At 37.5% G+C, this 12376-nt stretch overlaps 1 long non-coding RNA gene across 1 annotated transcript in view; it reads left to right on the top strand.

Annotated features, from left to right (window-relative positions):
- Window positions 1-12376, top strand: part of LOC133272416 (uncharacterized) — a 37262-nt gene that overhangs the window by 1866 nt on the left and 23020 nt on the right. The window lies entirely within an intron of this gene.

The raw sequence follows: 12376 nt of genomic DNA, 5'->3' as shown, positions 1-12376 counted from the left end.
TTATCTTCCTGAAAGATACAAACGTACTTGAGATTGAAATATTTAAAAACATGCTAGAACCAAGATGGATTAGGGAGAAATGATATCTTTAACAGTCCTCTTTACTGAATAATCCACTCCCCTTTACCATATACTTGGCTTCCACTAATTCACATAGGAAATGTTTGGAGATGGTTGTTAAACTCAATCCTGCCCTGTACATTATTACTGCAGGACTGTACTATTTGGTATACTAATCTCAATAATGCGTACGTATATATTTTCTTAAACTTCCAGAGTCATGTTTCTAGGCATTTGAAGCAGAGATCCCATAGGATTATCTAAATCTGACATTTATCTGGGTAAAAGCTAACACATAAAGTGTCATAGCTAATCACATGTTTTTTATACTTTTGCTTGGAAAAGAAAGAGTACTGGAAGTGACACACTAACAAATAATACATAATCTGTACACGTGAAGTAATCTTTACTGCTTTGTTACTTCTTACATACACGATGTGCACCGTGCACAAAAATACAGCTTGTTATCCTTGTAGTTAAGAATCATGATGTTTACTGTAAGTAGCCCAGTAAGTAAATCATCACTGAAAACTTGACTTGGAAGAAACTACCTGTTTAAGATACCAAGGCATGCTGTTATATTTTTAGTCATGTGATTTTGAAGTACAAATCTGTGGCGAAGCTCTTTCCTTAGTCACATAAAATATGGAAGATTAGTAGTTACTCTGCTATGCTAAACATACTAAAATAATAATTTTCTTTCCATTTCTTTTATTTCACTGCATTTTTGAAAAATCTGAATCATGAGATTACATGTGAGATCAAACCACCAAAAGCCTTATTTTACACACCTTTATAAAATTGGAACTGTGAAAGGAACTTCGGGAGTTCATCTAGTCCATTTTCTTTGATGCAAAGGAAGCTTTACTTATGTCTTCACCTTAATGTATCTTCTTACTGTCCTCAATAGTCAGAAGATTTCCCTAAATGCTAAACTGAAATCATTTGGGCTGACAGTTGAAGCTATTCCCCTCTCTACCCAAACTAGCGCCAGAAAGCATTCTCCAACATTCTTGTTACTGAGACAAAATCCAAACACGAGCATATTGGGAAATATGTTTGCTTTTTTAGTTATTATAAAAATCAGATTCTGACATGAAAAACCCCATGCAAATTTTGGCTGGAAAAAATACAAACCATAAGCAGAGGTGATAAATATCGAGATCTATTTCTTCCCCTATTTCTGTGCAAGATACATGAGACTATAGAATAATAAATACAACATGGTGTCAGACACAGTTCAGTAGGTATTCTAGTCAGATATTCATCAAGTGCTGCAAGATAACCAAAACGAGTGTTAAAATAACCCTTACCTTGCTTGTGCCTAGAGAATCCCAACTGCATGTGCTATTAGTGTATAGCTATCATAAAAATAAATGAGCCAGTCTACATTTTCAGGTTAATCTTCAATTTCGTAATTGAATCAGTAATTACTCTAAGTTAATATAATTAGGTGCTAACACTTAATTGAGAATTATTTATTCAGGAATCTTCACTATTGTAACCTTTTTTTATAGCTCTAAATCATTCTGAGTAATATACTGCATCAAATAAGCTTAGCCGGAAATTGAATGGACATTACTTGGGATCTTGTAGTTTAAGATTTTTAAGCTACTTTTTATCACTAAGTTTCTTGCTAAAAAAAAAGAGAAGAAACAGGGGGTTTTGGCAGTCTTCCTAATTCTGGCCATGGCTGAAGTGCCACCTGAGCATTTTCAAATGGCTCAGACAAATTATATTGGATAAACTACTCTTTCCAGTGGTTGTTGATGAAGGTCCCAAGAAGAAACTTTACTTCAAAGAGACTGAGTCTCTCTCAGACTAACTAAAATGAGCAAACTGTGATCAGTATCTGTGTATTTATACCTTTAGCCTCATATCCAAACATGAATCCATAATGTGTTTGTTTCAGAAAAAAATGAAACTTTATATCATAGTGCATAGGTGCTATGGCTAATACACCTGAAAACAGTGAGGTTTTCATCTCTCTTGCTAGGATTAAATTAATCCCTGCTAGTAATTTCCTAAAGATGAACAAGTTAGTCTCTGTGGCTTTCTCTTTGTTATCTGTGCCTGAGTATAGGCTCACTTTTTCTGTACCAGATGGTTTGAACAAGTTGCATTTCTTCTACACACTTGGATTTTCTTGAGTTTGCATCATCCCTCTCTCTGTGTGCTTCGCTGGTTGGCTCACCAGAGCATAAATCAACACGTAGCCTGTGAGGTCACTTAGGGGAGTTGGGGTTTGAGCGTGAGCAGGAGTCTAGAGCTAACATGACAATATATATGAAGACAATATGTCTAACTCTTTTAGCTAATACTCAATGTGCAAAAGTAAAGGAAATATGGAATACTCACCTTTTGACCTCAGTCCTACTATAAATCAGGTCAATTTGGTAGAAGGAAATATGATAGAACTTAGAAGGCAACTTGTGTGTTAGATCTGTATTTTGCCTTGCTGATTCAGTGTATTCCAGACCAAGGTGTGTCTTGGTGAGCAGTTTTCAAAATGGTGTGAGAGTGTTAAGCTGTCTGACTCCAAGGAAAGTCAATATTAGTTGTGCTGTTAGATGTCTGCTTCCCACTTTATAAAGTAACAATGAAGTGCAGTAGGTTCAACAGAAGTTCAGAATTACTTTGATAAATCTATCAGAGGAAAGAAATATTAAAATCTGTGTACTGTCTGTTTGCCTTTTTTCTTGAAATATAAATTAATTATGACTATATAAAAACCTTTTACCATAGCTAATTAATCAGAATCTCTTCATAAACTATGTGTCGACAGCACTGTATGTCTAATTATCTTTTTCACTTCAGAATTGTGCAGCTGAATAATGAAGAAAACATTACCTGATGAATTCTTTTATTTTATGATGATATCTCCAGAGACAGAAAAGACAGAGCAGCTTAAATGCCATCTTAAATTACATCTTGGCCTTGGCAAGCTTTCAGCTGGTTTTGATTTGCATGGAAACCATTTTTATAAGACTCATATTCTCCAAGAAACAGAACTTAAAGCTATAACTAGAATAAATTATCTATAGCTATTTAGGGCTCTATTAAATCTAGATGCTAGACACCCTTTTCACATGCAGAATGCAATGGAACAGCTTTTAATACCCTGTCAACCTGTTCTGTGAGAAGTCGATTGGGCAGGGAAGGTTTGATTTGGCTGGTTTTATTAAAATATCTTTCTCCTCCTTACACCATCATGAACCACTCAGCCTAATTTAAAGCAGGCAAATTCACCAATCTGTCTTGCATGTCTATAGAAACAGCTTTTATTTCTCAAAGTGATGACATCTACCCATAACTGTTGGCATGCAAGCTCAAGACACAGTTACTCATACGCTGCTGATAGGGGATTGTTCTTTATGTGATATACCAATATAGGGAGCACGTTTGTGGATTAGGTGCATCCGTGCCTCCTTCCTTTGATTGCACCATCCTCTCTATAGCTAGTTAAGACTTTCCCCTAGGACACAGGGAGAGGTGGAATCAACTACAGCTAGACTGCGTATCTCATTAGTCTACCTTTTGTTATGCCTTTATAATTCAGATTATGTGAACCTCCAGCACCACTGTGGAATGTAAGTATCGTCACACCACATAGGGGTTCATAAGAATGCCTTAGTACAGAAAAAATATGGTCTCTTCTAGTCGTATTAATTATTTATGTCAGAGCTTAATTTGATCTAATGTCTGAATTCAGTGCTTGTTTACTGTGGTGCACACCAGCTGGAACCAGGGGAGCTTCTTTGAGTGTGTACTGGTGAGAAAAAGAAAGACAGTTATAAATATCTTAAAAGCAAATACTCATCATATTTGAATGAAAGACTTCAAAAAACTTAAAAAGAGCGTTGCTCTCCATTTCGCCTGCTGTGCTTCCTGGAAATATTGATCTAGATCATGTTGTCAGACGTGCTTTAAAAATAGGAATGTCTTGTCTAAGCATTGGATTCCATCTGCCAAGTCTCTGGGGATCCCTGCAAAGTTATTGGGAAAAGTTGCTATAATACAGAGTGCTTTTATCTTGAAGTGCATAGAGGAAAAATAATGAGACAAGACTAATTCTAGCTCTGATGTACTGGCACTCATGGGTATGTATGCAAGTGAAAAGACTATAGACACTGAATAGAGACAATCATATAACTTCTGTACATCCTAATGAACAATCTGAAAATGCATACCATAAGTTCAGATTTCAAGCGTGTTAGAGAGTCAGCTAGTCTGACCTCCGTGGTTAATGAATTCCATGAGGAGCGAGCAAACACTAAAAATGCCCTGTAGCTCAATGTCTTCAGCCAAAAAGAACTAATCCAATTGACTGAGACCAAAGAAAACGACTGGGGATGTATGGTTCCAGAATGTCTCTGAGGTATTCAAACCCAAGTCAATTTAAGGACTTGTAAGTTAATAACTAGGACTTTACACATAATCCTGTACTTTACAGGTAGCCAGAGAAGGTTTTTTACAACCAGGGTAATGTGATTTTCATGCATGGTGTCAGTCAAAATTTCAGCAGCTGAGTTCCAGACTAACTGAAGTTTCTTCATCAGTGCGATAGTAAGACCTACAGAATACTGACATGGAATTGCATTAGCTAGTTCTGGAGTGGACACTGGCACGCAAACTTGCATCAGCAAGAGCCATGTTTTTTTCTCTGTGTTTTAAAACAGGAAGAAATAAACCACTCAGTAACTAACTGAATATGAATACTACAGTATATGACAGCCTCAATTATTACCTGCAATTTTATCATAAAATCTCACCAATCAGTTATGGGAAACCAGTATATTTTGGCTCTTGAAACTATAAAGGTTGAGAGTCTATATTAGAACAAACTAACGGCATTTTTCAGTATGCGTTTTAGCTGTAGCAGACATGTATTGATGGAGAGGGTGGAAAATGGTTTTCTGACAGAAAAATGTCTGTGATAAAGGTTTCTTTTTTTTTTCCTTTTCATGTTCAAATAAGTTTAACTGGTATTTCCAGACACTGGATTCCTGCCTTAGAACTGACGGAGCAAAGGATACCGTTTTCGTCTTCAGTGGCTGCTGTTGTAATGATGAGCTGTTTGTACCTTAGCAGATGATAAATAGATACATAGACATTTAAGCATAGAGCCACCTGAGTTCATCTTTATACTTGCCTTGGCAGATGAAACTTGCTTTTCAATAGCTATCCTCAGATATATTGCTGAAAGTTAAGATATGAGAATCAATCATTAGGGATGAAAGCGCTGGGTATTTATAGGAGAAAGGGTTATTAAAAGAAGATCAGCAATGGTTTTACCAAGAATAAATCCTGTCAGACAGAATACGACTGAGTTCTTTGAAGGAATGACAAAAGAAATAAATGATGGGAACGTGGTGGACATAATTTATGTAGACTTCAGTCAGGGGTGTAGCCAGCAATTTGAAGTTTGTACACATCCTGGCTGATCCCTTGCCCCCTGCCTGCAGTATCCCCATAATCTCGCACAGCAGACAGGCCATTGCGTATGATCACTAATGCAGCAGGCACACATAGATGTAGATTTGTATCACAGCTATGCTTTCAGAGCCCAGAAAAAAAAATAAAACGCTGGCCCCAGGAAAAAACAGATTGTATTTGTGTGTGCTGCTTCAACTGAGAGGTTTAGAAAATGTCTTTGGTAAGGCGAAGTCAGCAATGCAGGTATCGGCATTATAAAGGCAGAATGGCCTCAGTCAATTAGACATGCATTTCTGTTGGATGTTTCGTAATATGTCTTCTGATGTCTTCCCTCTTGTTATTTGCAGACTGAAAATCAAATCTTAATTTGGGGAATTTATAATTTATTTCTGAGTTTTGAAGAGTTTAGGAACATTTCCCCCTCTAGTTCCTCTTTCCAGCACCAAGTCCATAGTATGGTTCCCTGTTTCCAAAAGTTTCCTCCATTATGATTGCATCATCCTATGTCAAATGCAGATGTTTTCACTGTGTTTTGCAAGTATTGCTGATTCAGTGATTCAGAAAACCTTCTGTCAGCTTTTGTCCTGCCTTCCCTGAAAAACTGAGTGGTCATTAGGTCATTAGACAGGATTTCAACTACCATCCCAGTGCTGTTTCCTAAAGCACCGCCAGTTTTCGTATCACATCCATTGATGGTAGATTGTATGGTGGTCACTTAACTGTAGCCTTTTCTGATTGTACCTGTAAAGATTCTACTGTTCTTCAACTTATCTCATATAATCTATGATATAATACTGGGTGTTAGTACCTTCAATAATATCATGCTCCTAACTCATATCATTTCTATTCTCCTGCATGTAATTAACTAGACATAATTCTTCCATGTTTACCTACATCTTAAAATTATGCTTTGCCTTACATCTTTCCCAATTTCTCTGGCTAACTTAGTCTTTTAATCATTATTTCTTCATAATAATAATGTTGCAGCTAAGCTTGAATTAAATCTGTGGCTTTGAAGAACCACACACAATTTGAATTAAGTTTCAGATCTGAACTTTGCCGATGAACTACAATAGGATACTGAGTCCTGAAACTTTGCAACTGTATTTCTGTATTAAAGCTCATGTGAATTTCTGACCAATATCTGCATTAGGCACATACTGTTTCTCTAGAGAATTATTTGCAACTGAAGCAAAGGAGAATAGATTTGTTTAAGTCTAGATGTAGATTTTTAAAGTCCGGGTCTTTACTACTCATCTTATGCTTCTAAGATTCTGTCACTTGGAATATGATTGAATATAAATACAGAGTACACTGGTTGGTTTGGTAATATATAATACGCACAAGATGAACGAAGCCTTGGGTGATATGGTTCAGTGTGAGGTGTCCCTGCCCATGGCAGGGGGGTTGGAACTGGATGATCTTAAGGTCCTTTTCAACCCTAACTATTCTATGATTCTATGAAGATCTAGTAATTCTGCCCTCAGGTGCCCAAACACATGTGCTTTTGACCACAAAGGATCTGTATTCTTTGGGGTCAATTTGAACCTAGCCTAAGAAATACTTTACTTACAAGACCTTGGTCTGTCCTCTAACATTTGCTTGACTTTCACCTTTTGTCTAGAACTTCAGGTTTTGCAAAAAATTCTTTCTTTTTTCCTCACAGGATTTTGAGATATGAAAGATTGGAACAATACGAGGAAAGTCTGGCATAAAAATAGTTGCTTTTTCTTATTGTAGCATCATTATCTGTTTGTCTCTTCCCATTGCTACTGATGCTCACCACTGGGCAGACAGGGAGATTTGTTCAAGTAAGAATGTATTCACGTCCTCTAAGAAGTGGTGAACCAGATTACCACAAGGAGTGCAAATATTTGACAGATTATTACTAGCTGTATGCTTGCTTACAAGAGTCAGACCAATCTGTTTTCTTCTCTGCCCTATGTAGGTTCAAATAGCAGCTGAATTGTTCTTTGTATCTTATTATGTAGTCTTCCCTGAATGGCATTGTGATGATATATGGTGGTCTCTCCACCTGAATTCAAGCATCGACATGTAGTGCATGTCTGAACTGAATAACAGCAGCTAGGATTTTGTTGTATGTATGTTCATCTTTCTACCAGTGCTATCCTTCAGGGTGTCATTATCAAAGTAGAGCATACTTCCCAACCTCAAACAGTGTGAGTCTTGTGGAAAAAAAATTCTCAAGCAGCAAGATATGTGAAATTCTCATTGAGTTAATGGCTCTCTTTGATTTTTTTGCCCAGGAGAATACAAAAATCAAGAAATTTTTAAGCCAAAAAAATCTGGCATCCCCTGGGTAAAATATGAGAGTTGAGAAGTATGACATAAGCATTAGTAGCCTTTGTGCCTCTTGATAGCTCTGCTGAATCTCCCAAGACTCTAAAAGTTGATTTGTCAGCTTAACATTAGCTTCATCCTTAGCTGCAGCAGTAGCTGTTGTTTTCACCTTTATCAGCAGAAATGGTACAGCTGCTGGAGGGACTGATGTGGTAAATCTTTTTGTGACACCATTTTGTTTTTGCCACTATCTCTAATTGGTTTGCTTGTGCATTCTGCATCCCAAGCTAGATAGGCTTCATCACACTTTAATTAGAAAAGAGCTATTTTAAAGTTACAGAGTTGACTAATTTTATTCATCAAGTCTCTAAGGGTCACGTTTTCAAACTGGACCACTTAAAAATGCCATTGGTGATCTTTGCACTGGCTGTATTCACAACGCTACATTATAAGCATCTTAATTTGACACATTCACAAAAATGAATTAAGTCTGCAACCTCAAGCAAAACACTATTGGTTTTTGTGTCAAAAGTTAACTGGGGCTGGTTAATATTTGCTCCTGTCTTTTGCTGTGTATAGCTTCCATCTATTTGATCAAGTGTGGATCCCCAGTATTGAGTGGTTAGATAGAAAATCATTCTTTGGCATGATTCCTTCTTTCTCCTTTTTTATTTCCTAATCACATTGACTGAAATAAATATATTGGTTTGCAAAATAAGGCCAGGCATGTATCTCAACACACTGTAGAAATAAGGGTGGCCACACAAGGATCATGAAGAATTCTAGGGCAAACTAGGGCTGTATCAAATGCCAAACAGTAAAGCTGGTGGTACTGAATTTCCTGGACATCCACATCCTCATTTGTGAGCCAGTGTGTACGGGAGGGAAAGAGGGACAAGATCAGAGGGATCACCTGAAGTGAACCACACACTTTGCTCAGGGGACTCTTGCAGTGCCCATGCAGTGTCTTGTGGGACTGCAGGACAGTCACTGTTACCTCTCACCTGCAAATCACTTTCTGGCTTCATTGTAGTCAGAAATACTTCTTGCTACAGTGTGATCCAGTTGATCATTGGCTTCCCCAGGTATATGCCGTGTTGCAGCTTCAGACATTTCCCCAAGCAGCCTCTGTGTGGGAAGTGATTTTCAGTTTGGTCAAGTGTATTAGGATTTTTATTGCTCTGGGTCCTGATTCAGAGTTCTCTGATGTAGACTGTTCATTCTGTATTTAGCTTAATTTCTCTGCCAAATATAATCCATTTCCATTATACAATCGAGGACCACTGTAGTCTGGGAGGGAGCTCTGGCTCGGTATTCCAGATAGCTGGTAGGGCCCGAAGAGCCACATCACATATGAAAAACAGACCTTGCATATTCAGGTGTGTTGAATGCTTTCTTCCCAGAAGCATAGCTGCCTTGCATTTCGCTTGTCTCAGGTGCAATAATAGAGCTAGCACAGGCAGCCTATAATCTAGTTTGGAAGATAAAGCTAGCCAGCCAAGTATTCCCAGGGCTGGTATAAGGTGGTGGTGGTAGGAAACCACTGCTGACATGCTCGAAACAGTGAGAGTTCTGTGATCTACCTGCAACAAGAGGAGGCAGCTCTTTATTAGTCCTTCTGTGTTCATGCAGAACTGCAACATTAAATTGCCCTTTGATTTTTAAAGCCTTCGATTTGTTTGTTTCTTTGGTACAAAGAAACTTCTGAAGCAACAGTTAACATAATCTCTTTTTCTTATTACAGTTTTAGATGTTATCGATCACAGTATCTTCATGTATAAGGATAGAGAGTGGAGCAGGAAATTTATCCTCACTTGATAATCAGCAAAGAGGGATTCACCTTGATTAAGTGCAGAGTTATGCCACATCATATTTCCCATCTCTCTTTGTAAGGCTTAGTGTTAACAGAATCTGGAGCATCATGATGTATTCAAGCAATTTGGATGGCATTTCAGGCATTTGTTTGTTTGTTTGTTCTAAGGGTGTTTATGCAGTATAGCTGAAGGTGCATCTTTACTACATCCTGTTATGCTTTACAACATCCTGTTGTGTGCATCTAGCACACAAAAAATCTGCAGTTTATAGTAAGATATAGTTTTGGTACACTTGGCATTCTGTATTGCCAACAGCAATATGCTGCAGCATAGGAGACAGCGAAATTTTGTGATGGCATTTTAATTATATTTCATCTATTAATCTCATTTCAAGTGTGCAATCCACGCAGACCTCTACTGTTGCTTCACTAGTTTTCTTTCATACTGTTATATTTATGGTGAACAGCAAAACAAAAACTAGGTATTCATTGCAGGGCTATTGAGAGCACTGCCAGGCTGACCTTGGGTTTCGCCTTCTCACCATACAGCCAACTGTAAGCCAATTTTAAAGCTAGATCTAAGATTGTGTGCATGTGTGGAAGAATTGGCTAAAACGAGAACTATCTACTGTGCTGAAATTTTGATGTTTCTAGATCCATTTTATCAGACTGATTTTGTTACAGAAACAATGAGAAAATCAATTTTTAGACCAAACAGGTGTTTTCTGTGGTGTAGTTTAACACTGAACTGGTCTTTCCTTCATAATATACTGCAGTCATTCATAAGTGTAATTCAGTTTCAAATTTATCCAAAAACCCCAACAATCCCAAGCCTTTTCCAGTTATTTCAGAGGGATTTTCCACTTGCTAGATATATTTCATTCTGGTTTTATAAGAAAATGATAATGTTTTGATTCTCAGGAAAAGAGTACTTTTTTTTTCCCCATGGAAATAGCATTTTGTAAAACATTCTTGTGTAACTGTAGTGCAATACTTCCAGGATTACAGCCTGGGAGAAAGAGTGAGACATGAATGCCTGTTGTTTTTCCTGGGTTCTTTTCCGGTGTTGCCTACATCTGTATCCTGCTGTGTATTGAGCTGCACATTTTCTTCTGAGCTCTTCCTTTGCTTCCTTGTTCTTTCAGGAAGTTGCATGCAATGTGGAAGGATAGGCTGCCAGGAAAGTTAGATTAGAGAATGCTAATATGTCATGCAGTTATCTGGATTAATATACATGTGGATAAAGTGATTCAGTTTCGGACCTGTTTGGAAGAGGCAGAAAGTCTGTGACAGGACACTTCCGTCTGCCAAAAAGCCAGCGGTAGTGAAGGCTTGGATGATGCTCAAAGGAAAATCAAACCCAAAACAGGATTACACAGACCTTCCCAGCCTCTGAACTAGGTTTGATCTATGCATCACATGCATGTTTCTCTTGTTTCTTCTGTTGAGACTTCTATGTGACACCTTCAGTAGTGATTTTGGAATCTGAGTAGTATTCGGTCATGGCAACATACTACTTAAACCTGGTTAGCTTTTGAAGAAGATCTGTTTTATTGTCAGAATTGCTCAATAAACAAAAGCAGTCAGATTAACTTCTTGTTTATTCTGCGTATGTATTGCTTCTATTTTATTCTCTGAGATCTAATTGTAGCAGGTGATTGAGGTGTATTTAAAAGGTTATAAGAAAGTTATGGCTAATGTGCTGGGCTTGAGGTCTGGCTAGGTTGAATTGAAGCACAAATTGTTTATGGTTTTATGCACAGTAATGACAGATTACAAAGTAGGTTATTTTTTCAGCCTCTTTGGACCAAGAGACTGATGTAGAGGAACAGAAGACAGCCACCCAAATTTTCATTTTTACCCAGTGGCAAAGTATTTCATTCAGTAATCAATCCTGTACATTGTGCATTGGATGCCTTGAGTTCTCCCTACGGCATGTCCTAATGTCCTCAGATATAAATCTGAATAATCAAAGGTAGTAAAGCAGTTTAAAAACCTACACATCTTTCAAAATCTAGGTCCTGAAGTCTTAAACAAGTATGGTTTATAAATGTAAATTCCAAATATTGCGCATAAAGAAAGTTTGTATTCTGAGATGCATGTGCTTCCAGGAATATATGTCACCATGGTCAGCATAGCAATAGTAATTGGTCTGGGACTGCTGTCATCTGTCATTTCTAAACCAACGAGGATTCAGGGCTCTTGAACCTTCATTAGCTGAGCAATGATAGGTGTATGGGCAGACATGCAGTACACTGCTGAGAAGCTCTTCCCAAGGTACAGCTTTCCCATGGAGAAAGGGAGGGGAAGAGTACACCAATGGTGCTGGAAGAAGAATAAAAATGAACTTTAAATATTTTATTATGCTAGATGTTTATGTTTGTCATAAGCTTTTGATACAATATTATACTTACATATGTGTGTAGGTGTGCTTACATGAACAGATACATATTTATCTTGCATATATTAATTACTTGTGACTTGTCTGATATGGAAATAATGGCAATGTGTATTAAACAAACACTGATATTTCTGAAGAGTAAACTTAATAGATTATAACAGAAGTCTCTGAGAAACAGCAAGTCCCCTGTCTTGCATTTCTTGCAGGCACCTATGCTGCCCTGGGTTATACTTATGGGATGGGAGTTGAAGCCTCCACCCTAGCATTTCTAAACAATATTTTGTATTTTCCCTTTCAACTACAGCCTTTCTTACACACCCTGAAGAAACAATATATATATATATGATGTAAATTGAGAAAAGCCA

The sequence above is a fragment of the Pezoporus flaviventris genome, unplaced genomic scaffold, assembly GCF_033815535.1.
Source record: "Pezoporus flaviventris isolate CSIRO_AGI_PZ_B2104156 unplaced genomic scaffold, CSIRO_AGI_Pfla_v1 ptg000029l, whole genome shotgun sequence".
Taxonomy (NCBI): Eukaryota; Metazoa; Chordata; class Aves; order Psittaciformes; family Psittacidae; genus Pezoporus; species Pezoporus flaviventris.
The sequence above is the reverse complement of the archived record's forward strand: the minus strand, read 5'-3'. Positions and strand labels throughout refer to the sequence as shown.